The 23,324-nt window shown below is 43.8% G+C and overlaps 1 pseudogene; it reads right to left on the bottom strand.

Annotated features, from left to right (window-relative positions):
• Positions 1-4,643, bottom strand: part of LOC125518062 (disease resistance protein Pik-2-like) — a 28,117-nt pseudogene extending 23,474 nt beyond the window's left edge.
• Between the last annotated feature and the right edge of the window lie 18,681 nt (positions 4,644-23,324).

Here is a 23,324-nt window from a genome sequence, read left to right as displayed (position 1 = left end):
AAACATTAAACACCTATTACTATCTAACATTAATTAATATCTAGCCAATTATATATTCATCTAACATTTGACATTAATATATCTAACTATATTCATCTCTAACAATTGACATTACTAACTTTTCTATCTAATTCATCTAACATTTGACATTAATCTAACATTTATATAAACTCAAAATATATAAAAAATTAAATAAACAGAAAAACGCATTAACAAATAATATTTTACTTAGATCATCAAATCTCAGATACCTAAATTTTCTTACTAAAAATAAACTAGTTATATTAATTATTGAACTAGTTCAAATCTCATATATACCTAAATAAACTAGTTCGGCAATTTTCTTACTAAAAATAAACTAGTTATATTAATTATTCAACTAGTTCAAATCTCTAGTTTGACAATTTTATCGGTCTATAGGACTCTACTGTTGTCGATTTGTCGGTTTTATTTCATGAATTTTTTCAGACTTCTAGATTTGGTTGTGTGCATCCTAGTTATGCAGAGGCCGGGTGTTACTCATAATTCTTTGTATCCACTTGATGCTACATTTTAAGATAATAAAGTCGCCCTTTATCATTTTTTATGAAGCGGTGAGTCGACATTGGGCTTTGAAATATTGACTCGTGTATTGCTTTTCGAGCGCTATCCATATTGCCAAAGAGTGACGGCCATCTTCACAAACTCTGTATGTGATAATGCATCCATCATGTTAAAGAGAGTAAATAGCATAAAACTACTACTTTACAGGCTAGGGTTGCAAAAATCTACCGGTTTTTAATTTTTCTCAAAAAACTACCAAACGCGTGGTCGGCTGTTTCAAAAAAACCCAAATGACCGTCGTTTAAAAATTAAACCTATTTATGAGAGGTCGGGCCCGCACCTAAACGAACCGTCTGCTTGACCATTTGTTTGACCGTTAACTGACATGTGAGGCCTGCCTGTCAGTGTCTCTCCCCATTTTCTTCTCTCTAGCAATCTTCTTCTCCTCTCTCTCCCCTACGCCGCCGCGTAGAGCCACGTTCGTCGCCTCCTTCCGTACTGAGGCCCGCCATGCCGCCACCACCTCCAATCGGTGCCGCTGGATAGAGGACATCGAGCTCCGCCTCCGCGCGAGGCAAGCCATGCTGCCACCACCTCCAGCCGGTGCCACCTGACGGAGCTGGTCGAGCTACTCCACCCACCTCGAGCCAGCGCGAGGAACATGGAAGGGAGAGAGGCCGCGTGGCGAGGAGCTCACAGCGGGTACCGGCGCGGCTCGCCGGCTAGAGGAGGCGGTGGCCGGCAATGAGCTTCGCCTTTACCCTCCCCGCCTGGAGAAGCCCCGCCTTCGCGCCCTTCCGCCTGGCCCGTGACCTAGCCTGCGACCTCGCCGAGCCGTCTCCTTCCCTGACCCGCAAACCGGCTGCCGGCGAGAGCTCCACACGATAGCGGATGGCCGGCGAGCATGGTTGCGGGCGCCCGCTCGTCTCGATCTGGAGCACGGCCACGGGAAGGACCTGATTGCTTTTTTAATTTTTTTGTAGGGACCTGATTGCTTTTCAAAAATATTTACAGGGGCCTGATTGCTTTTTTAAAATTACTAGATTATGATGAATAAACACAGACACGTGGGATCCATATGTCAGGTAACGGTCAAACAAACGGTTTGTTTAGGTGCGGGCCCGACCTGTCATAAATAGGTTTAATTGTTAAACAATGGTCATTTGGGCTTTTTTGAAACAGTCGACCGCGTGTTTGGTAGTTTTTTGAGAAAACTTAAAAACCAGTAGTTTTTTGCAACACAAGCCTGTAAAGTAGTAGTTTTATGCTATTTACTCTGTTAAAGAGACAGTGTTTTGCATTAGGTTCTTGAGAGTCAACAATTTGATCAGTTAATTCATCGTCACCTAAGGCCCACACACACCTCGACACTGTGCAATCAATCAACGAGTGCCTCCATGAATCAGCAGCTCCACATAGTTGGCAAGAATCTGTCACGACCGGTTTTCCGGGCATTAATTTCCAGAAAATGGCCGTTGTGCTCACCAGCCCCAGGATTACTGTTAGCTGATGAGGCACCAACTTGATACAGAAACTCCAAGCAGGAGTACAAAATATGTAGTACAAGACCATTCTGGTCTGTGAGTACAATAAATGGTTTCTAGTGGTTGATGGCGGAAGCGGTTTGTGGATCATCGGTGCCTATGGGACTCCATTTCCCACAGGAACAGCTGACCAGGCCAACTCCTATCTTCGCGAGGCTGCTATCACCGTTGCTTAGTTTCCGGGGCTGTCATCGCAACGCTCCTCTCCAAGCAGAAATTTGGCCGAGACAATAGCCAGGGACAAGCCAGTGAGTACTTTGAATGTACTCGCAAACCTTATGAACAATGGAATAATATAATTGATAATCAAGCACTAAAATATTCTATGATCATATCGTCAGTCATGAAAATAAAATCCCGATGCATGCAAGCAGGTCATTTAAATGCAACAGGAATATGTAATGACATAATAGTAATAAAATGCACCGATCGGATGTCTGAAGCGACGTCTCGAAAGGATAGTAAGAGTGAGCATGCCTCAGTCGGGCATCTTAGTGACACCACATAAAGGGCTTATAAAGTAAAATAACTAGCATGCCACAGTTGGACGTCTGAGCGACACCACATAAAGGGCTTATAAAGTAAATAAAATAACAAGCATGCCACAGTCGGGCGTCTAAGCGACACCACATAAAGGGCTTATAAAGTAAATAAAATAACAAGTATGCCACAGTCGGGCGTCTAAGCGACACCACATAAATGGCTTATAAAGTAAATGAAATAACAAGTATGCCACAGTCGGGCGTCTAAGCGACACCACATAAAGGGCGTGTAAGTAAATGAAAATACGAATCTGCCACAGTCGGGCGTCTGAGCGACACCACATAAAGGGCTTATATGAAAATGAAATAATGAACATGCCACAGTCGGGCATCTGAGCGACGCCACATAAGGGGCTTATATGAAAACATAATCATAGTGAATATCCAGGAGGTGGTACCGTCCCAGAGATATTCCTTATTTCAACCAATGCAAACGGTTAGTCCACAATGATAATAACCATAACCATCATATATCACAGGTCATAATCAATACTCGAGTTTAGTGGTTTCTCCTCCGAAGACCGACACTAAGACCGACACTTGACCCATCCCAGACTGTAGTCCTTAACCATGGACACGGCTATCCGAATAGGTTTAATCTCTACAGAGGGTGTACTCTTTACCCACGAGTAACGGATTCCTTTAGTCCATCGGGACTAATTCCGTCTATGGTCTTTTAATTGAAAACACACCTGACTTGCACACACCAGCTTTTACTCGTGCCTGGAATCACCCATGGCACCTGTTAAGCAAAATTCTAAGTGGGGAGGCTACAACCTCGTGTAGCATGGGATCAAATTTCTATCGCGCGCTCTAAGGGGTGCCCCCCTCTCGGTCCCAACCGGATACACCCATGCTCCCGGACCAGGTGGCATGCCTACCGGGTGCAGCCGGTATCTTCCACCATGGCCTCTCTGTACGGTGTGTGCCAAGACAAGGGTTAACAACTTACTGAACCATACCCTACCTACGGCAGGGACTAGTGGCAGTACGAAACAAGTATGGGGGTTACCGGAACAAGACTCGATCTATGGCCGACTCAGGAGGCATATAAATTCCCTGCATGACATGTATAACAAAAATATATTTCAACCAACAAAATCACCACCCATTATACCTTACTATGCCATACCGGACATAACCGTCCCGATGGAGACCGGCGACAAGCTCACGCCTACCCAAGGCAGAGGCTTTCCCGGATTCCTTTCCGGCATGCATGCAAGGCACATGAGGATGATTACCATCACAAGTATATTCATTTCCAATAGCAAGGAAAGCACTAATATGCATTCATGCAAATGATCGTATCACCACATAAAATAACGTGTTCTCCGAAATGAGGTGGTGTTATAAACGTGTCAACTAACACATGAAGAATATTATGCCAGGGTTCAAGATGCTTGCCTTCAAGGTGTGGAGAGGTGGGGGTGCTCTCCAAAACTTTTGAAAGTTTTCTCCCTCTCTCCAAAATCCTATTTTCAATAAATTTGAATTAACACACAATTTCAAAACAGCACAAAAAAGTTGTTTGAATTTTTTTCAAATAAATCTTAAAATAAACTAGACAGAATTTGAGAGATGTGGGAAAAAGAATCAATTCATTTGGAGTTATATTTAAAACGTTATAGCCAGTCAAAGATTTGGTCAAAATCTGTTATTTAAAATAAAACTGAAAAGAAAACGTTTCAGAAGGAAATACGCTTTCGGTGCAGGGAAAATGTACTAGGGAGTTATACGCCTTCACTTAACACGTGGACCGGTGCGGGGGTCACTGACAGTGGGTCCAGAGGGCCCACTGGTCAGTTTTGACTGGCCCCCTTCCCTCTTCTTCCTGTGCCCGAGCGGAAGGTGGGACTCCGGCGGTCGTCGCCGGCGATTGGCGGCATCTCTCGAGAAACGGAGGCCACCCGCGGGCTCAGGGGGTCGAGGCGGTCCCTCCGGTGGTCGACATGTCCCCTGGGGTGGATGGAGCTGCCGGCGGCGAGCTTCTCAGCGGCCGGTGGCCGTCGGGCATAGTGAGTTCTCGCCTGCGGCGAGTCCCGGGCAAAATAGAGTGGGGGTTTGGACTCATGAGAGGGAGAGGGAGTTCCTGGTGAATAGAGTGGAGAGGGGGAGGCCCTGGTGGCGCCGGAATGGCCGGGGTAGTGGCGGCGGCAGGAGTTGCCGGAGAGGGAGAAGACGACCTCCTCGGGTCGATTGGCTGCCATGGGGAGGAACTGGAGGAGTGGACTGAGTCCGCCTGAGTGCCCAGATGAGCTCGGGCCTCCTATTTATAGTGCATCCATGGCGGTTCCGCGGCCGAGGATAAGGTCGCCGGCGAACCGCCTCTCTGTAGCGGTCAGGGCGGCGTGGCGGCGACGAGAGCTAGGCGACCCACTTATGGATGAGCTCGCGAAGCTCCAGGGATCAGGTGGCGAGCCGGGGTGGCTCGGGCGGCGCTGCCCGTGGCAGAGGCGCACTGCGGACGCCGGCGTGCCGCCAAGAGTGCCCTGACGGCGGCGCTGGGGATGCCAAGGGTGGTCGGGGTGGCGTGGCGGTGCAGGAGGATACGTGGTGTGCTGGCTGCGGTTGGCCAAGGGCCAGGACGGGTGCGGGGCGAGACGCGGCGGGTCGGACGCACGTGCGTGCCAAATGCACGCTCTGGGTGCGCCCTGAGCACGCCCGGGATGTGTTCGGCGAAATGCCAGTGCATGCTAGAGGCCGCAAGTGAGGCTGGCAAGGAACATGGCTAGGTTAGGGTTAGTCATAAGGTAAATGGACATGGTGGTTTGGTCAGGGGATCAGGTTCACAGTGCAAACAAAAACTCTTGTCAAAACAGATCATGCCCATAAGGTGTTTGACAAAATGCCAAGGGCACTTAGGCATTTCTTGGAGTGGCCAAATCTTCCAGAGTGGGGTCTCTTTAGATGAAAGAGAGGGTGGTGAGGTTAGTTTGCCAAATGCAGAAACTTTTTAGTGCAAGTTTTGCAGAACTTCAATTCTGGATAGAAGGAAAAAGGCATTATTACATGAACCAAAAATAACCCAATGGGTGCATGCTCATGGACTTAGGTGTTTAGCGGGGAGGACTACAAGTAGGAAAAAGAATCATGGATAAAGGAGCAACTAAAAATGTGGTTGCTGTACAAATCCTCAAGTTGGACCAGAATGGAAAAGAGGTTGATTCACTCAAAATTTTCAAAGATCAACACTAGCTTTTTGCATAAAGTTGAATCATATGCCACTACCAACATCCCATAATTTTGGTGGAGGCTAGAAAGAAATATTTAAATTAGTTGTAGTGCAAAATTGCACTCTGGACCAGAGAAGAAAATTGGGTGCAGAGCTCAAAATATTTCATGAATAAAAGATATTTTTGTATAAAAGTGATTTAAAAGCATCACATGACATCTCCAAATTTTGGTTGGAATTTTAAGTGAATTTATCAAATGGTTGTAGTTCAAATATGGCCATATAACTTTGGAAAACCATTGTTCAAGAAAATAAAGATCAAGCAAATTAATTATGTAATTAGTTCTACTAATAAAAGAAGAGTTTTTCTTGAGAGGTTGAACAAGTCCAATAACATATTTGAAAAGTTTTCACTTTGGGGAAAAACTCCATAATAACAAGGGAGAAAATGGTTCAAAAATGAAAAGGGAGCCCAGAAAATAAAAGTTTTAATTTCCTGGCAAAATTTTTAATTAACAAACAAAGTTAAAATCTTGGGGTGTCACAACACTACCCCCCTTGAGAAAAATCTCGTCCTCGAGATTTGTTAGGAGTTGTTTTTTAAAGACAAATACTCCACGGTTATGTGTTTTTACAAGCAGGGTAGGTGTTTGAGCGGTTGTGGTTGTGAGTCTGCTGCCGTGGTGCTGTGTGAAATAAAATAATCCACGTCGTGAGAAGGTGTACGATGCAGCAACTCAGGGAAAAGAAATCTCACTCCAGGATTTTTCGCGAGGGAAAAATTGGTTAATCTAAAGGAGCATAAACCACAACAAAAACTACACACATTTATAGAAGCCAAATAATTGACTCGTCGCACAAACTCAGGGTATCACGCATAAGTTACAATACATAAATAAAGGTTGCAATAATGAACATAGCAGCGACGTCTAAAATGGAAATGGTAACTGGACGGGGTCCCGAGAAAACGTCCCTGGTACTGGGACACACTCCTCTTCTATCGGGGGAAGTGGATTGACCAGTCTATGTATGTGTCTTTCTTGGTCGGGCCTCAGAGTTCTGCCGATGGCAATCTGAGGATTTAAATCCGCGAGGCTCTGGAGATAACCCATCACGTGTTGGGTTAAACGCTCTTGAGCGATGACGTACTGGACAAGGTTGGCCAGGACTGGGTCTCTCTCAATTCGTCCACCGGGAAAAGATGTTACTCCTCCCGGTGCTGCACGGCTCAGAAAGTAATAATACCCTCGTTCGCTGGCATAGAGTACCGCGAATCGAAGGCGAGCAAGCGCTCCGTATGCAGCAGCTTCTATGGCCATATGCGGGGTCGGCATAGATTTCCCTACGAAGGAGACCTCCGTTGGTTCTTGGTTCGAGTTTACGGGAGGGATGTGTACTGCTGCCCAATATCTCGAGGTGGAAGGGGTGATTCTCGATTTGAACAGCTCGTACTGGGGTGGCTGAGTAGCGCCCATGGTACTGTAGGTAAAATCCCACAATATCTTGACAAAACTACCCGGGGTTGCATCTGGAGTTCTCAGATAAATACTAGGGCTCGGCATGGCAAGAAATGGTTGTGAGGATGGTGCACAAGATGAGGGGTGCTTGGCAGGGTCATGCGGTGGCCTTCTTATAGCACCGGAGCTGGGTCATTTCTACCGTGGTGAATGGTAATGAAATTTCCAGCTCTGCTCCAAGGGTCGGGGTCAAGACACAGATACACACATTTCACTAAAGTGACGTGTTACTGTGGAGGTTGTCGGGGAGGTTTTTGGTAACTGGGTCTGGGATAGAAATTTTATACCGCATGCTGGCATATCCATGCAAGGCTACAGAGGCACAACGACAGGTGGCGTTTATTTACAAGGTCACATGATTACAAAGCGAGGATACACTGGGACTCGACACTACTCGAGTGACTTAGTCTACCTCGTTTACATCCAAGCGGGCGTGCCTTGTGGATGTCGAGGCTTCTCCACGGGTCTCACCGTCGGAATTAGCTGGAGTGGGCTGAGGGGCTGCAGGTTCGGGGTAGCGATGATGACCATCACGGGGATTGTTGGCCACAACCCCGTTGGAGTGTGCTCCCAAGAGGCGACGAAGCACTTCTGGGGTCGTCAGAGTACCTTGGCCGACGGCTGGGGCAGACCTCAGGGACTCGATCGGGTGCCCAAACAGCACGACTGGGTTGTCGGCTTTGGGTTCGTTCTCTTCTCTCGCCGGGGCTCGACGAACCAGCTCTCCACGAGCTGCGATCAGATCATAGTGATTTGATCTAACAGTTCCTCTAGTGCACTTACATAGCGCACCAGGTGCAACAATGCAGGATCTGTCTCGTGATCTCCGTTGGCAACTTGGGGTGGTCTACCATACCCTTCACGTCTGGGGTAGTAGTGGAACGAGCGACAGTTAACTCTAGGCGACAAGTGCCGGAGATGAACGATAGCCTCTCGAGCAGCTAGTTGGATGGCTTGAGGCTCAAAGGAAGTTGTCCTTCCGGTGAACCTGTAGGGGCGCTCGGGCGCTAGACCCCTACCGTAGATGTGCACAGTGGCCCAGAATTGACGGCTCTCACCGCTCATGGACCCTTGGTACACAACATGTTCTGGGGGCTCTTCTAACGCATAGGCACGATGGGTGAGGTTTGCGAGTATGGCCACAAAGCCTCCAAGGTTGGTTGCTGTGGTCTCATTGTGCACGATGGGGCCAGGCATTGTGGCTCGGTTTGGGGTAGCGGCTGTGCTGTGCTGGGTTGAGCCTAGCATGCCCATTTTATAGGAAAAAGGGGACGGAGTCTTCCTTCGCACGCTTGCGAATGAGATGCCTTGGGTGCTGGTCACTGGTGCGTGGTCGACAGGCTAGGGTGATAGGTTGGGCACCGACTGCCAAAAGGTGTCAGGTCACTGTGTGGCTATCTTGCACGAGAAGCTTGGCTGGGGTTTGGTTTTGGTTTGGTGGGTTGGTTAGCCAAGGTTTTTCGACCGGGCTAAGATAGGATTAGCCAATGGTCAGCCTGGCTCTGATACCAAGTTTGTCACGACCGGTTTTCCGGGCATTAATTTCCAGAAAATGGCTGTTGTGCTCACCAGCCCCAGGATTACTGTTAGCTGATGAGGCACCAACTTGATACAGAAATTCCAAGCAGGAGTACAAAATATGTAGTACAAGACCATTCTGGCCTGTGAGTACAACAAATGGTTTCTAGTGGTTGATGGCAGAAGCGGTTTGTGGATCATCGGTGCCTATGGGACTCCATTTCCCACAGGAACAGCTGACCAGGCCAACTCCTATCTTCGCGAGGCTTCTATCACCGTTGCTTAGTTTCTGGGGCTGTCATCGCAACGCTCCTCTCCAAGCAGAAATCTGGCCAAGACAATAGCCAGGGACAAGCTAGTGAGTACTTTGAATGTACTCGCAAACCTTATGAACACTGGAATAATATAATTGATAATCAAGCACTAAAATATTCTATGATCACATCGTCAGTCATAAAAATAAAATCCCGATGCATGCAAGCAGGTCATTTAAATGCAACAGGAATATGTAATGACATAATAGTAATAAAATGCACCGATCGGATGTCTGAAGCGACGTCTCGAAAAGATAGTAAGAGTGAGCATGCCTCAGTCGGGCGTCTTAGCGACACCACATAAAGGGCTTATAAAGTAAAATAACTAGCATGCCACAGTCGGGCGTCTGAGCGACACCACATAGAGGACTTATAAAGTAAATAAAATAACAAGCATGCCACAGTCGGGCGTCTAAGCGACACCACATAAAGGGCTTATAAAGTAAATAAAATAACAAGTATGCCACAGTCGGGCGTCTAAGAGACACCACATAAAGGGCTTATAAAGTAAATAAAATAACAAGTATGCCACAGTCGGGCGTCTAAGCGACACCACATAAAGGGCGTGTAAGTAAATGAAAAGACGAACCTGCCATAGTCGGGCATCTGAGCGACACCACATAAAGGGCTTATATGAAAATGAAATAACGAACATGCCACAGTTGGGCGTCTGAGTGACGCCACATAAGGGGCTTATATGAAAACATAATCATAGTAAATATCCAGGAGGTGGTACCGTCCCAGAGATATTCCTTATTTCAAACAATGCAAACGGTTAGTCCACAATGATAATAACCATAACCATCATATATCACAGGTCATAATCAATACTCGAGTTTAGTAGTTTCTCCTCCGAAGACCGACACTAAGACCGACACTTGACCCATCCCAGACTGTAGTCCTTAACCATGGACACGGCTATCCGGATAGGTTTAATCTCTGCATAGGGTGTACTCTTTACCCACGAGTAACAGATTCCTTTAGTCCATTGGGACTAATTCCGTCTACGGTCTTTTAATTGAAAACACACCTCACTTGCACACACCAGCTTTTACTCGTGCCTGGAATCACCCATGGCACCTGTTAAGCAATACTCTAAGTGGGGAGGCTACAACCTCACGTAGCATGGGATAAAATTTCTATCGCGCGCTCTAAGGGGTGCCCCCCTCTCGGTCCCAACCGGATACACCCATGCTCCCGGACCAAGTGGCATGCCTACCGGGTGCAGCCGGTATCTTCCACCATGGCCTCTCTGTACGGTGTGTGCCAAGACAAGGGTTAACAACTTACTGAACCATACCCTACCTACGGCAGGGACTAGTGGCAGTACGAAACAAGTATGGGGGTTACCGAAACAAGACTCGATCTATGGCCGACTCAGGAGGCTTATAAATTCCCTGCATGACATGTATAACAAAAATATATTTCAACCAACAAAATCACCACCCATTATACCTTACTATGCCATACCGGACATAACCGTCCCGATGGAGACCGGCGACAAGCTCATGCCTACCCAAGGCAGAGGCTTTCCCGGAATCCTTTCCGGCATGCATGCAAGGCACATGAGGATGATTACCATCACAAGTATATTCATTTCCAACAGCAAGGAAAGCACTAATATGCATTCATGCAAATGATCGTATCACCACATAAAATAACGTGTTCTCCGAAATGAGGTGGTGTTATAAACGGTCAACTAACACATCAAGAATATTATACCAGGGTTCAAGATGCCTGCCTTCAAGGTGTGGAGAGGTGGGGGTGCTCTCCAAAACTTTTGAAAGTTTTCTCCCTCTCTCCAAAATCCTATTTTCAATAAATTTGAATTAACACACAATTTCAAAACAGCACAAAAAAGTTGTTTGAATTTTTTTCAAATAAATCTTAAAATAAACTAGACAGAATTTGAGAGATGTGGGAAAAAGAATCAATTCATTTGGAGTTATATTTAAAAAGTTATAGCCAGACAAAGATTTGGTCAAAATCTGTTATTTAAAATAAAACAGAAAAGAAAACGATTCAGAAGGAAATACACTTTCGGTGCAGGGAAAACGTACTGGGGAGTTATACGCCTTCACTTAACACGTGGACCGGTGCGGGGGTCACTGACAGTGGGTCCAGAGGGCCAACTGGTCAGGTTTGACTGGCCCCCTTCCCTCTTCTTCCTGTGCCCGAGCGGAAGGCGGGACTCCGGCGGTCGTCGCCGGCGATTGGCGGCATCTCTCGAGAAACGGAGGCCACCCGCGGGCTCAGGGGGTCGAGGCGGTCCCTCCGGTGGTGGACATGGCCCCTGGGGTGGATGGAGCTGCCGGCGGCGAGCTTCTCAGCGGCCGGTGGCCGTCGGGCAAAGTGAGTTCTCGCCTGCGGCGAGTCCCGAGCAAAATAGAGTGGGGGTTTGGACTCATGAGAGGGAGAGGGAGTTCTTGGTGAAGAGAGTGGAGAGGGGGAGGCCCTGGTGGCGCCGGAATGGCCGGGGTAGTGGCGGCGGCAGGAGTTGCCGGAGAGGAAGAAGACGACCTCCTTGGGTCGATTGGCTGCCATGGGGAGGAACTGGAAGTGTGGACTGAGTCCGCCTGAGTGCCCAGATGAGCTCGGGCCTCCTATTTATAGTGCATCCATGGCGGTTCCGCGGCCGAGGATAAGGTCGCCGGCGAACCGCCTCTCTGTAGCGGTCAGGGCGGCGTGGCGGCGACGAGAGCTAGGCGACACACTTGTGGATGAGCTCACGAAGCTCCAGGGGGTAGGTGGCTAGCCGGGGTGGCTCGGGTGGCGCTGCCCGTGGCAGAGGCGCACTGCGGACGCCGGCGTGCCGCCAAGAGTGCCCTGACGGCGGCGCTGGGGGTGCCAGGGGTGGTCGGGGTGGCGTGGCGGTGCAGGAGGATACGTGGGGTGCTGGCTGCGGTTGGCCAAGGGCCAGGACGGGTGCGGGGCGAGACGCGGCGGGTCGGACGCACGTGCGTGCCAAATGCACGCTCTGGGTGCGCCCAGAGCACGCCCGGGATGTGTTCGGCGAAATGCCAGTGCATGCTAGAGGCCGCAAGTGAGGCTGGCAAGGAACAGGGCTAGGTTAGGGTTAGTCATAAGGTAAATGGACATGGTGGTTTGGTCAGGGGATCAGGTTCACAGTGCAAACAAAAACTCTTGTCAAAACAGATCATGCCCATAAGGTGTTTGACAAAATGCCAAGGGCACTTAGGCATTTCTTGGAGTGGCCAAATCTTCCAGAGTGGGGTCTCTTTAGATGAAAGAGAGGGTAGTGAGGTTAGTTTGCCAAATGTAGAAACTTTTTAGTGCAAGTTTTGCAGAACTTCAATTCTGGACAGAAGGAAAAAGGCATTATTACATGAACCAAAAATAATCCAATGGGTGCATGCTCATGGACTTAGGGGTTTAGCAGGGAGGACTACAAGTAGGAAAAAGAATCATGGATAAAGGAGCAACTAAAAATGTGGTTGCTGTACAAAACCTCAAGTTGGACCAGAATGAAAAGAGGTTGATTCACTCAAAATTTTCAAAGATGAACACTAGGTTTTTGCATAAAGTTGAATCATATGCCACTACCAACATCCCATAATTTTGGTGGAGGCTAGAAAGAAATATTTAAATGAGTTGTAGTGCAAAATTGCACTCTGGACTAGAGAAGAAAATTGGGTGCAGAGCTCAAAATATTTCATGAATAAAAGATATTTTTGTATAAAAGTGATTTAAAAGCATCACATGACATCTCCAAATTTTGGTTGGAATTTTAAGTGAATTTATCAAATGGTTGTAGTTCAAATATGGCCATATAACTTTGGAAAACCATTGTTCACGAAAATAAAGATCAAGCAAATTAATTATGTAATTAGTTCTACTAATAAAAGAAGAGTTTTTCTTGAGAGGTTAAACAAGTCCAATAACATATTTGAAAAGTTTTCCCTTTGGGGAAAAACTCCATAATAGCAAAGGAGAAAATGGTTCAAAAATGAAAAGGGAGCCCAGAAAATAAAAGTTTTAATTTCCTGGCAAAATTTTTAATTAACAAACAAAGTTAAAATCTTGGGGTGTCACAGAATCTGTGTCACACATGTTTCTATGGTGGCGCACGTCCTCTGACGGCAAAGAATGTCTTGACAGCCTCCAAAGAAAAGTTCTAATTTGCCTGGAACTTTGGTGTTCCACAAAGATGACCAGCAATTCTCTTCTGTCGCGCTATTGGACGAAGCTCCTCTTTGATCGAGCAAGTTATCTCTAATATTTCTCAAATTCACAAACATTCGGTATGCTGACCTGATAGAAAATACACCTTTATTTTCAAATTCCCATGCCCAGAAGTCAGTCATTGATGTCATGCAAAGGGTATATTCTTTATAACTTGAATATCAGACGGAAGAAAAAACTGGTGCAACTTATCATCTCTCCAAGCTGCTTGAGTGTGACCAGGCAAAGATGTGGCCTCGTCGACGAGTCTCTTGGTATCCAATTGTCTGCCCAAATACGGGTGTTTGAACCACCCCCAATGCGCCTTATAGTGCCTAGCAAGAGCACGTCCCTACCTTCTAGGATTGACCTCCATACCTGAGACGGGTGTGATCCCAATTCGACCGTCAGAATGTTATTGTTTGGGTAGTAGACAGATTTAAGCAACCACGTGCAAAGTGAATCAGGCAATGTGAGCAGGCGCCATGATTGATGGGCCAATAAGGCTAAATTGAAGAGCTCGATGTCCCTAAATCCCAATCTGCCACACTTCTTCGGTAGAGTCATAACTCTCCAGGAAACCAGCTGTGTGGTTTTCTTTGACCCTCTTTGCTACCCCAGAAGAGCTGGCGAATGAGCGTATCCAGCTTTTCACATAAACCTCGTGGCAATTTAAAGCATGACATCGAGAAAACTGGGACGGCCTGTGCTACTGATTAATAAGAATTTCTTTGCCTGCTGCAGAGATAGTTTTCTCAATCCAACCTTTCACCTTAGATCATAACCTGTCTTTCAAATACTTAAAAACACCCATCCTGGAAGAACCAATATCAGAGGGCATACCCAAATAATTCTCATTAAGAGTTTCATTATGGATGTCGAGAACCCTTTACTTCTTGTCTGACATTGTCTGGTGTTCCCTTGCTGAAATAAACTAAGGAGTTGTTTGTATTGATCCCTTGCTAGAAGCTTGGCAATTGGAATCCAACAGGTTTAACACTTCGATCACACCTGAACCGTTTGCCTTGAAAAACAGCAGGCTATCGTCAGCTAATAACAAATGGTTAACTCGTGGCGCTGAAGGAGCCACTTGAATCCCACTCAAATGCAACGAATGACCTCTTTTGAGGAGGCCTGAAAGGCCCTCTACTGCTAACAAGAAAAGATAGGGTCATATTGGGTCCCCTGCTGAATACCTCTCAAAGGTTTGAAATCGTCAAGTTTCTTGCCATTGAAGAGAACTAAGTATGAGACTGATTTAACCATATTCATGACAATTGAAACCCATCTCTCTTAAAAGCCAAGCTTGAGCATTACTGCCTCCAGATATGTCCATTCTACCCTATCATACGCCTTCATCATGTCTAGCTTCAGGGCACAGGGGCGATGTTTCAGGGATTTATTTCTTTTCATAAAGTGCAAGCACTCATAAGCAACAATGATGTTATGTCACGATGGGCCTAAGATTCTCTTTGTGCGCACCACTCTTTCATAGATCTAGTTGGAGCGTAATAGGTGCTGTTTCTTTTAGAAGATTGATATGATGTCATCGGTGGTAATTGCCTGGTTGAAGAATAAATTCGTGATGTGAAAACTTGCGACGAGCAGTGGGTATATTAATAGGATTACACGAGTTTATGTTCGTCTGTGTGTGTGGGGGGGGGGGGCGTGTGTGTGTGTGTGCGGGCGGGCGCGCGCGCGTGCGATCACCTATATCTGCTCACAACTCTGTAATTTCCTCTTGGTACTTACTCTCCTTCTTTCAATACAAAAGGCACGAAAGTCTCGTGCTTGTTCTTGAAAGGGAATATCTTTAGTCATGTCCATAATAGAAGCATCTACGCTGCCAAGATAGTTAAATATATTAAGATTGGAACAACATATGCAAACATAACAAGACATTTAAATAGCATAAATTCTGCTGATGGAAATGATTTATTTTGATTTATAAGAAATCCGGTTTAACCTAATGTCCAAAATAAATAATAAATAATACATTTCATAGCAAATTGTAATTCCACTATAATAGTTTTGAATTTATTGTGATAGATATTTGAGTTACTCTTACTAAACTTTAATATTAATATCATCAATAAAATTATGTAAATATTATACATAAAATATAAGTTACATGCTATTTAATTACATAATAATTAAAAAATAGTGATATTGAAATATGCAGAGTTAAAATTGTTTGGTATAAATGTATAAGAAATGAATTTTGAGATGTGTATGTATGCAAAAAATTATTCACACAAATGATGGGTTTGCAAGGACCTATCTTAGTGGCCAGAGTTTAGTTTAGGCTCAACATAGAATATTTAATCGTAGATATCATACGTGAACTTATGGAACTTCATTAGCATGTGATCAACTTACAGCCTAATTTTTCAATGTTAAGCAATCTCATATAACCAGGTACGTGTACTCAACTTACCTTATTATATTTTATTATTCCCTTTTATTATCTCTAATTAGTATTTACAATTTTACGTCCTAATTTTTACAGTGACATAATTAGATTAAATTGTAGGTATGCAACAATTGTATAGGAGTGAAACTGGTCAGTGAATAAATTTTTCACATGAACATATTAGCAACACCTGTCTTTGAAAAGTGGAGTTACAATACACTGTAATATCTTAGAAGCTTTATACAATATTGATAAATTATGTCAAATGTGCATGTTTTTTATGTGGTCTTATTTATTCCATAGCTAGAACTACAACATTCTCTTGGCTAGAGAGTGTGTGGTGCATTTAGAAAGGAAACAATGCATTATATCATGAAGATAATTAACCATGTTTCCCTAAAAAGAAACATTCTACATTGTTAGAGCTCTCCAACTTGTAGTCCAAAGTCCAAAACTAGACCCATTGTGCTTGCACTACTCGGAGAGGGCTTATTGGTGAACTCACATTAGCGTTGGTCCAGTCTAGTGCAAGACAATGATAATCTAAGAAATTACTAGTGGCGGGTGAAAATCAATGCCCGCCACTGCTATTGTCTTACCAGTGGTGGGCGCAAGTTTACAGCCGCCACTGGTAAAACATTCCCAGATTTGTCGTGGGACAAACATTACCAGGGACAGGCACAAAAATATGCCCACCACTGGTACTTGAGTAACCAATGGCGGGCGGCAGTACATACCAACCACTGTTATTTTTGGTCTCGCAGCAAATCTGTCCAAAAATACCAGTGGTGTGCACTATTTACTGCCCGCCAGTAAGAACATAGCGTTCAAACGAGCTCTGAAATTGATGAAAATTGACATGGTGTCCTCATAGAATCCTGTAGGGCATGGTAAAAATTTGAGTGCATTATGGCAAAACTCTATGCACTTAGTGTACAAACTGAACACACTCCAGTGAAGTGTAAGGGTTTCGAATGGAAACCGCCACCTACCACACTTAAGTCAATTTTTATACATTAGTTCAGTTGCAAACTTCTTTCATGATTAACACAGATCATTGGAAGCCTCATGGTCAAATTTAAGCATGTGTTGTGTTGGTTTGTTATTTTCGAAGCACTAAGTAATTTAGAGGTCGCTAAAAAGGTCAGAACGCAAATTCGTTCAAAATACCGTGCAAAGCAACTTTGAAGTGGATGAAAATTGGTATGGTGTATTCATAGGACCACAATAGGGAGTGGTAAAATTTGAGAGCACTACAGGAAAACTTGATGCACTTGCTGTACAAACCGAACACTCTCCGGTGAAGTGTAAGGGTTTCGAATGGAAACCGCCACCAACGACATTGAAGTCAACTTTTATACATTAATTCAACTTCAAACATTTTTCATGATTAACGTAGACCATTGGAGGCCACATGGTCAAATTTGAGCACGTTTTTAGATGGTTTCATATTTTCGAAGCATTAATTGAGTTATCGGCCATTAAAAAGGTCAGAACACAATTTCGTTCAACATACCATTCAAATGAGTTCCTAAATTGATGAAAATTGGCATGGTGTATTCATAGGACCCCTATAGCATGTGGTAAAAAATTTGAGAGCACTATGGAAAACTTTATGCGCTTGGTGTACAAACCAAACACTCTCTCGCGAAGTCTAAGGGTTTTGAACAGAAACGACCACCTATCACAATTAAGTCAAATTTTATAGATAAATTCAATTGCATAATTTTTCCATAATTAACACCAGTCAAGTCTCAGGATTTTCGTTGCTTTCTTCGACTAAAATGACAATAACCTACATGTCACTTTACCATGTTGTAGCAAATAGCACAAGAAATTACTTACTCCGTGACTTAACCACGATTTGCCGGAGCCGGAACGTCCTAAGGCGGAATGCAAAAAGTCTCTCTTCAAGCGATCCTCGCAGGAGACGCCTCCAGATGCCGCCCCTACCCAGCAACACCCTGAGGGTCGTCCACTCATTAGCCCGACGACACTGGGGGTGGTGGTTAGGGGAGGTATGGTGGCCTCACTACCGCCACCCACCAAGAAGCAAAGGTTTTACATGTGTGAGCTTCAGTGTTTGACTGAAGTGAACTTTATTCCTTTTTTGCATGTGTGTCCATAATGTTTTACATAAGTGAGCTTCAGTATTTAACATAACTGAACTGCGTCGTTTGACAAAGTGAACTGCAGTTCTTTTTTACGTATATGTGGGTTGAAGTTGTAGCTGTTTTGATACACGTGGGTTGCAGTTGTTGTTGTGTTAATTATCCCCGCGCTCATTTTTGTGTTATTGTGTGTTTTTAATCTTTCAACAGCCTGGAGAAGAAAATGTGGAAGTTCACGTTGATCTGAATCAGGGCGGTTGTGCTGTTGATGGTGGTGGCAGTGTTGGTGCTTCTGCATCGGCAGCTGTCGACTGTGCAGACGCTTCTGTAGCTCAATAATACCATGATGCTCTTTCCCCCAGTCGGCATGAAGACTCTAATTTTGTCATTGAAAAGCCGCTGGAGGATGTCGTCCCTGCTGTTAGTGTTGTTGCTTCCCCTGATTGTCTGGCGGCCAACGATGTTCCTGAAGTATCGATAATTGAGACTCATGTAGCTGAAGTATCTAAGGACGTTGCGGTTGACCAGACTGTTGTAAATCCAGAGAATGCTGATGTTGCTGCAGAAGGGAAGTCCAGTGAGGTTGTGGTGGATTCGTCGCAATCTGTCCAAGAAAATCTTTTGGTGAGCTCCGAAGAACAACAACCTGAAGACTCTGACACTGAAGGCAAGAGTTTTGTTTTCCAACAGTGCAGTTGAAGTTTTTCTCATTTCATTTTTTGTTTAATTACTATGGTATCTGTATTAGATGTTTAATGATAAGTGAAACTTGATCTTTTGTTTATGATTTTCAAAATAGCTAGCAGAATTTCCTTATCTTAATATTCGAACTTCATTATTTTGGATAAGTGAACTTCATCTTTTTATTACAGATGACGAACTTCCTGTTGTGACACCGTCGAGCATTAATCCAGCTCGTCTGAAAAGATACAATGAGTTGTACGCTGCTGTTACGAGGGTTCAGAAGGACAAGAAGAAGAAGTATGGTTTTTTAGAAATTGTTTTGTTCATATTTATTTTCTAAATTTGGTTTTTAGCCCTTTTACTTTGTTGTTATTGTTTTTTAGTATCTTATGTTTTCAGTTTTTCATGAAAAATTTAGGGACATGATTGCTTTAAAAACTGAGTTGGGTGATATTACCATTGGCGAAGTTGGTCAATCCTTTTGGGATAAAGGGATGCTCACTACAAGACTTGTAGATCTTGGGGTTTCTTTGCGGGTAGATAAGTTTAAGGGATCTCCGACAATGGTTGTCCCGTACCATATTTGTGTAAGAATGCAGAATTTTTTTTATTTTCTTTTCTGATTTCGTGCGACGGACATGTTTCCTTGAGCACTATTTGATTTTGGGTTTTGTATTGGAAGACAAATATTTGGAATGGTGGTACTATAGGCAGAAGTGTTAAAATGGTGTTCTCTTCGAAAGCCGAGGAGCGTGTTGATAAAAAGGATATGGTGAGTAACGTTTTTAGGTGTTGAAGACTATATTGTTTGCGTGTTTGTTATTACAGTGTTTTGTTTCTTCTTATTATTATAATTTTATTTATTTATTCGTGCTTTGAACAGGTCCTTTTTGCAACTTTTGATCCACCAGATACAAGGGATGGCGTTGGTCATTATTGTGTAGTTGCGTTAAATGTGAAAGAAAGGCAGTTTGAATTTCTTGACTCGCTCAATAAACCTGGCAGCCCTGGTGCGATCAGGGTTTTTAGGAGGATGGTTAAAAACATCAAGCGTGCATGGAAAGAAGGAAGCTCAAGTTCTGATGAGCTGCTAAATCCTCCTACACTTGATGGATTTGTGTTGAAACATGTCATTGTCCCAATGCAGCCTAATGGGTGTGTTCCGTACAGCCCCTCTTCACTATACTGCTCAAGTTTTTTTATTTTTCATTTTTTTGAAACTGATGTTTTTTATTCTTTTATTGCAGGCATGATTGTGGATTCTATATGTTTCAATTCCTGCAGACTTGGGATGGTGTTCGAGTTGCTCAGTTTGGGGTGGAGCACATTGGCTACATCAGAAGGCCATGCTCTATAGTTGGCTCACATCGAGAAAGTGTTCCCTTGATTTAACATCACTTTTAATTTTTGCAGATAAAGGTTGTTTTAGTAAACTTCTTTATCCTTCCTTTATTTATTATTTGCCTACTGCTTGCTTCCGGTTCTTACGGGCTTTTTTTAATAGTTTGTTTAGTTACGTTCGTGATTTAGATTGTATGTGTATTTTTATTTGTTGTGTTAGTGAGTTGCATTTTTTATTTTTGGGGCAAGTGAGTTGCATTGTTCTTTAAAGGTGGGCTGCATTGTTGTATACATTTTTTTAATTCTGCATTGCTGCGGACAAGTGGACTGCATTGTTGTAGACAATTGTGCTGCATTCTATTCTTTAGTGAACTGCATTATTTTATTTTAATGAGTTTTTTGTTTTTTGTATTTTTTTGTGCGGAGTGTTTCCATGTTTTTTATTTGACGGTTTTAGGTTTTGATGGGGGGCTTCATGAAGGTTGTACATCACTGTTTGAATCCCAGGGTTCTGATGTGGTTATGGAGGATTGCACCATTGAAATCTCGCCAGATAATTCTGGTTCTTTGGCTGGAGATGGTTTGAACCCAGCTGTGGCGTCTGGACCTGATGGTGGAAGTGTTTCTCGCCCTAGCTCCCCATGTGATGTGTTTGATGTTGATGATGATGATTTTGTTACGTCGTGTCCTCGCGTCACGAGGACTCGGAGTGCAGCAATTAATCGTCCTCCTGTGGATGATGTTGAAGTTTTTTCGAACAAGAGGGCAGGTGAGAGGGCTTTTAAGTTGATATGCTCTATAGAGAAATTGAAGCCTCCGAGGTTCAAATATATTGATGAGGCGAGGAAAATAAAGGATCTTGTTCTCAGTAAAGAATTTGTAACCAAATACCACGAGTAAGTTTTTATGTGTGTGCCCTTGATTCTTTTTGTGTGTTTTGTTTTTAATTTTAATTTCGTTGATCCCATTTTCTGTATGTTTACTTCAAGAATGCGTTCTTTATGGTGAACAGTCCTTTTGGTGATCTTGATACTTACAAGGTTGACTATATCTATAATACATTTGGTAAAGGAGCTTTAATGGATTCGTATCTCATGGATTTTGTCATCAAGTACTGGAAGCAAGACGCTGAAATGGGTTTAGTTTATCATTCTGGTGAACATGTGCTACTTTCACCCTTATTTATCATGGTAAACGTGTGCTGTCATTTTTTTCTATTCGTACTGGTTTTTTTATGTCCATGCCTGCATGCACTGTTTATTCTTTTTTTCATGTCCTTTCTTTGTTCTTTTTTCTTTGCAGTATGTTCTTAAGATGGAAACATTTGTGAAGAAAGATGAGGAAGGAAACCCTGTGTTGCCAGTTTCGCATAGCACGTTTGTTTTAGAAGACGCAGTTAACCAGTTAAAGGTTTTTGTGAGTGACGACGAAAACCTGTTGGATGCAAAACTGGTAAGTTCATTGTTTCCCGTCGTTTATTTTTCTGGTTTGTTGTATTTCTTTTTATAGTTAATTTTTTGGAGCAGTGGTTCTAGTGCTACGTGTCGAAATAAGTTTTCATTTTTTTGTTTTTTTTATGTGAACAGATTATGATTCCGCGCTCCAAGGATGGTCATTATTCCTTATACACGATGAACCAGCATCGCCAGACGTTTGATATCCATGACACTAGGAAGTAAAATGGCCATCCTGATGTCACGACAAAGTGGCGCAGGAGTGATTACCATTCAGATTGCACTGAAGTGGTATATCATTTTTTTTCTTGCCAAGTGCAAAGCTTTTTTGTGTTTCTCCTACTGCATTTTTTTTGGATAAACTGCACATGCAATGTTAGCACACATAGTACCACACTTGTTTATGTAGTGCACTGCAACATACGTGTGACAGAACTGCATTTTTCTCAGACCCCCCATAATCCATGTAAAAAAGGAGATAAAAGGAAATGACCTCATGTGCATTTAAAAGAGGGACTGTCTAGATGTCGAGAACAACTTTCGTATCTGAATCGTAATTTGATTTGTGGTGTGTGTTATTTTTACATTGTGCTTCCTTTTTTTTGCCAGATGAGGAGGATGACTCAGTTGCTGAAGGCGGTTTATGGCGAAAAAATGTGTAAATCTAAGAACCACCCTGACTGGGTTAAATTGGCAGAGAAGCCCTCTTACCCGGTCGTGCCAGCATAGGGAGCAAATGAGTGCGGAATCTATGTTCTGAGGGTGACACAGTTGTATGACGGCCAACGTCTAGTTGAGAAAATTATCAAAACCGACGTAAAACCTTCTCTGTTTTTCTTCTTTTTCTTGTTACTTTTTTATTATTTTTACCTTTTCACTTTTTGTTCTTTATGACAATCTTTTTATTTAATCACTGTCTGCATTTTTTTAATTTTCTTTTTCAGCCTGCTGTTGAAGATTGGAAGCGGAGTACATGTTCCAGCTGCTGTTCAATCCCTCGAACATGTTGTGTTATGAAGACATGTCGCTTGAGCTACGAGAACTGATTTCGGACCTCGGGCTTACTTCCCTGTCGCAATCGCAGACGCAGTCGCACACGCAGTAACAATCTACATTTGTAAAAACCATGTGTATGGACAAGAACTAGGCGTTCATGTTGTGTCCTGTGTGGTGTCTAAGGTATATAATGTATGAAAAGATGTTTGTTTTACTGTTTGTTGTGATTCTCGTCTGCTCTTTTTGCAGAAGTGTTTTATGGACGAATTTGTATCTATATGTGTATTTTATATAAATAATTCATACAGTATATATGTGTATATTTTTATTTTTTTGTTTGACTTACACGTTCTGTGTGAATTTGGCATTTTGACACGCTTATATGTATCTTATGTGTCCCATTTTTAACGGCATTGCATGTGATACCGAAGTTCTTCGTCCAAGAAAAGAACTGCATTTTTGTCTACAAGTTTGTGTTGCAATCTTTTTTTTCCTGCACTTTTTTACCGCAGACCCTGCATTCATGTGTGTATCCTGGAACTTCGTTGCTTTATGATACTGCACTGCTTTGCCTAGCCAGGTGAAGAGCGTTGTTTTATGATACTGCACTGCTTTTTTTCCTGCCTAAACTAAGTGCACTGCGTTTTTTGCATATCCAGGTGCACTGCTTTTTTTTGCCTAACCTTCAGTTGGTTATTTTTTATTGTTTTTTGTTTTTGTAAGGTATGGGCGGGTTGGGGGCCCATTTTTTTGGTTGACTATATATTTTGTGTTTTGCTATTTGTATTCCCTATACTTAACGGACTGCGTGCGTTAGCGCGAGGCCGAGCAGGGGGTGGGGAGGGGGGGTCGTGACCCCCCTCCCCACCCCCGTGCGAGGCCGAGCCTGGAACAAGCCGGAGCAGGCGGAGACGCGGCGTGCTGCGGCGTCGCATGCGCAGGCGAGTCCGTCACACCCGTGCGCCTCCCTGACTATCTTAGGGGTGTGGCTCT

This window comes from Triticum urartu, chromosome 7A, assembly GCF_056163025.1.
Source record: "Triticum urartu cultivar PI428250 chromosome 7A, HENAU_Tu73, whole genome shotgun sequence".
NCBI classification, from domain to species: Eukaryota; Viridiplantae; Streptophyta; class Magnoliopsida; order Poales; family Poaceae; genus Triticum; species Triticum urartu.
The sequence above is the reverse complement of the archived record's forward strand: the minus strand, read 5'-3'. Positions and strand labels throughout refer to the sequence as shown.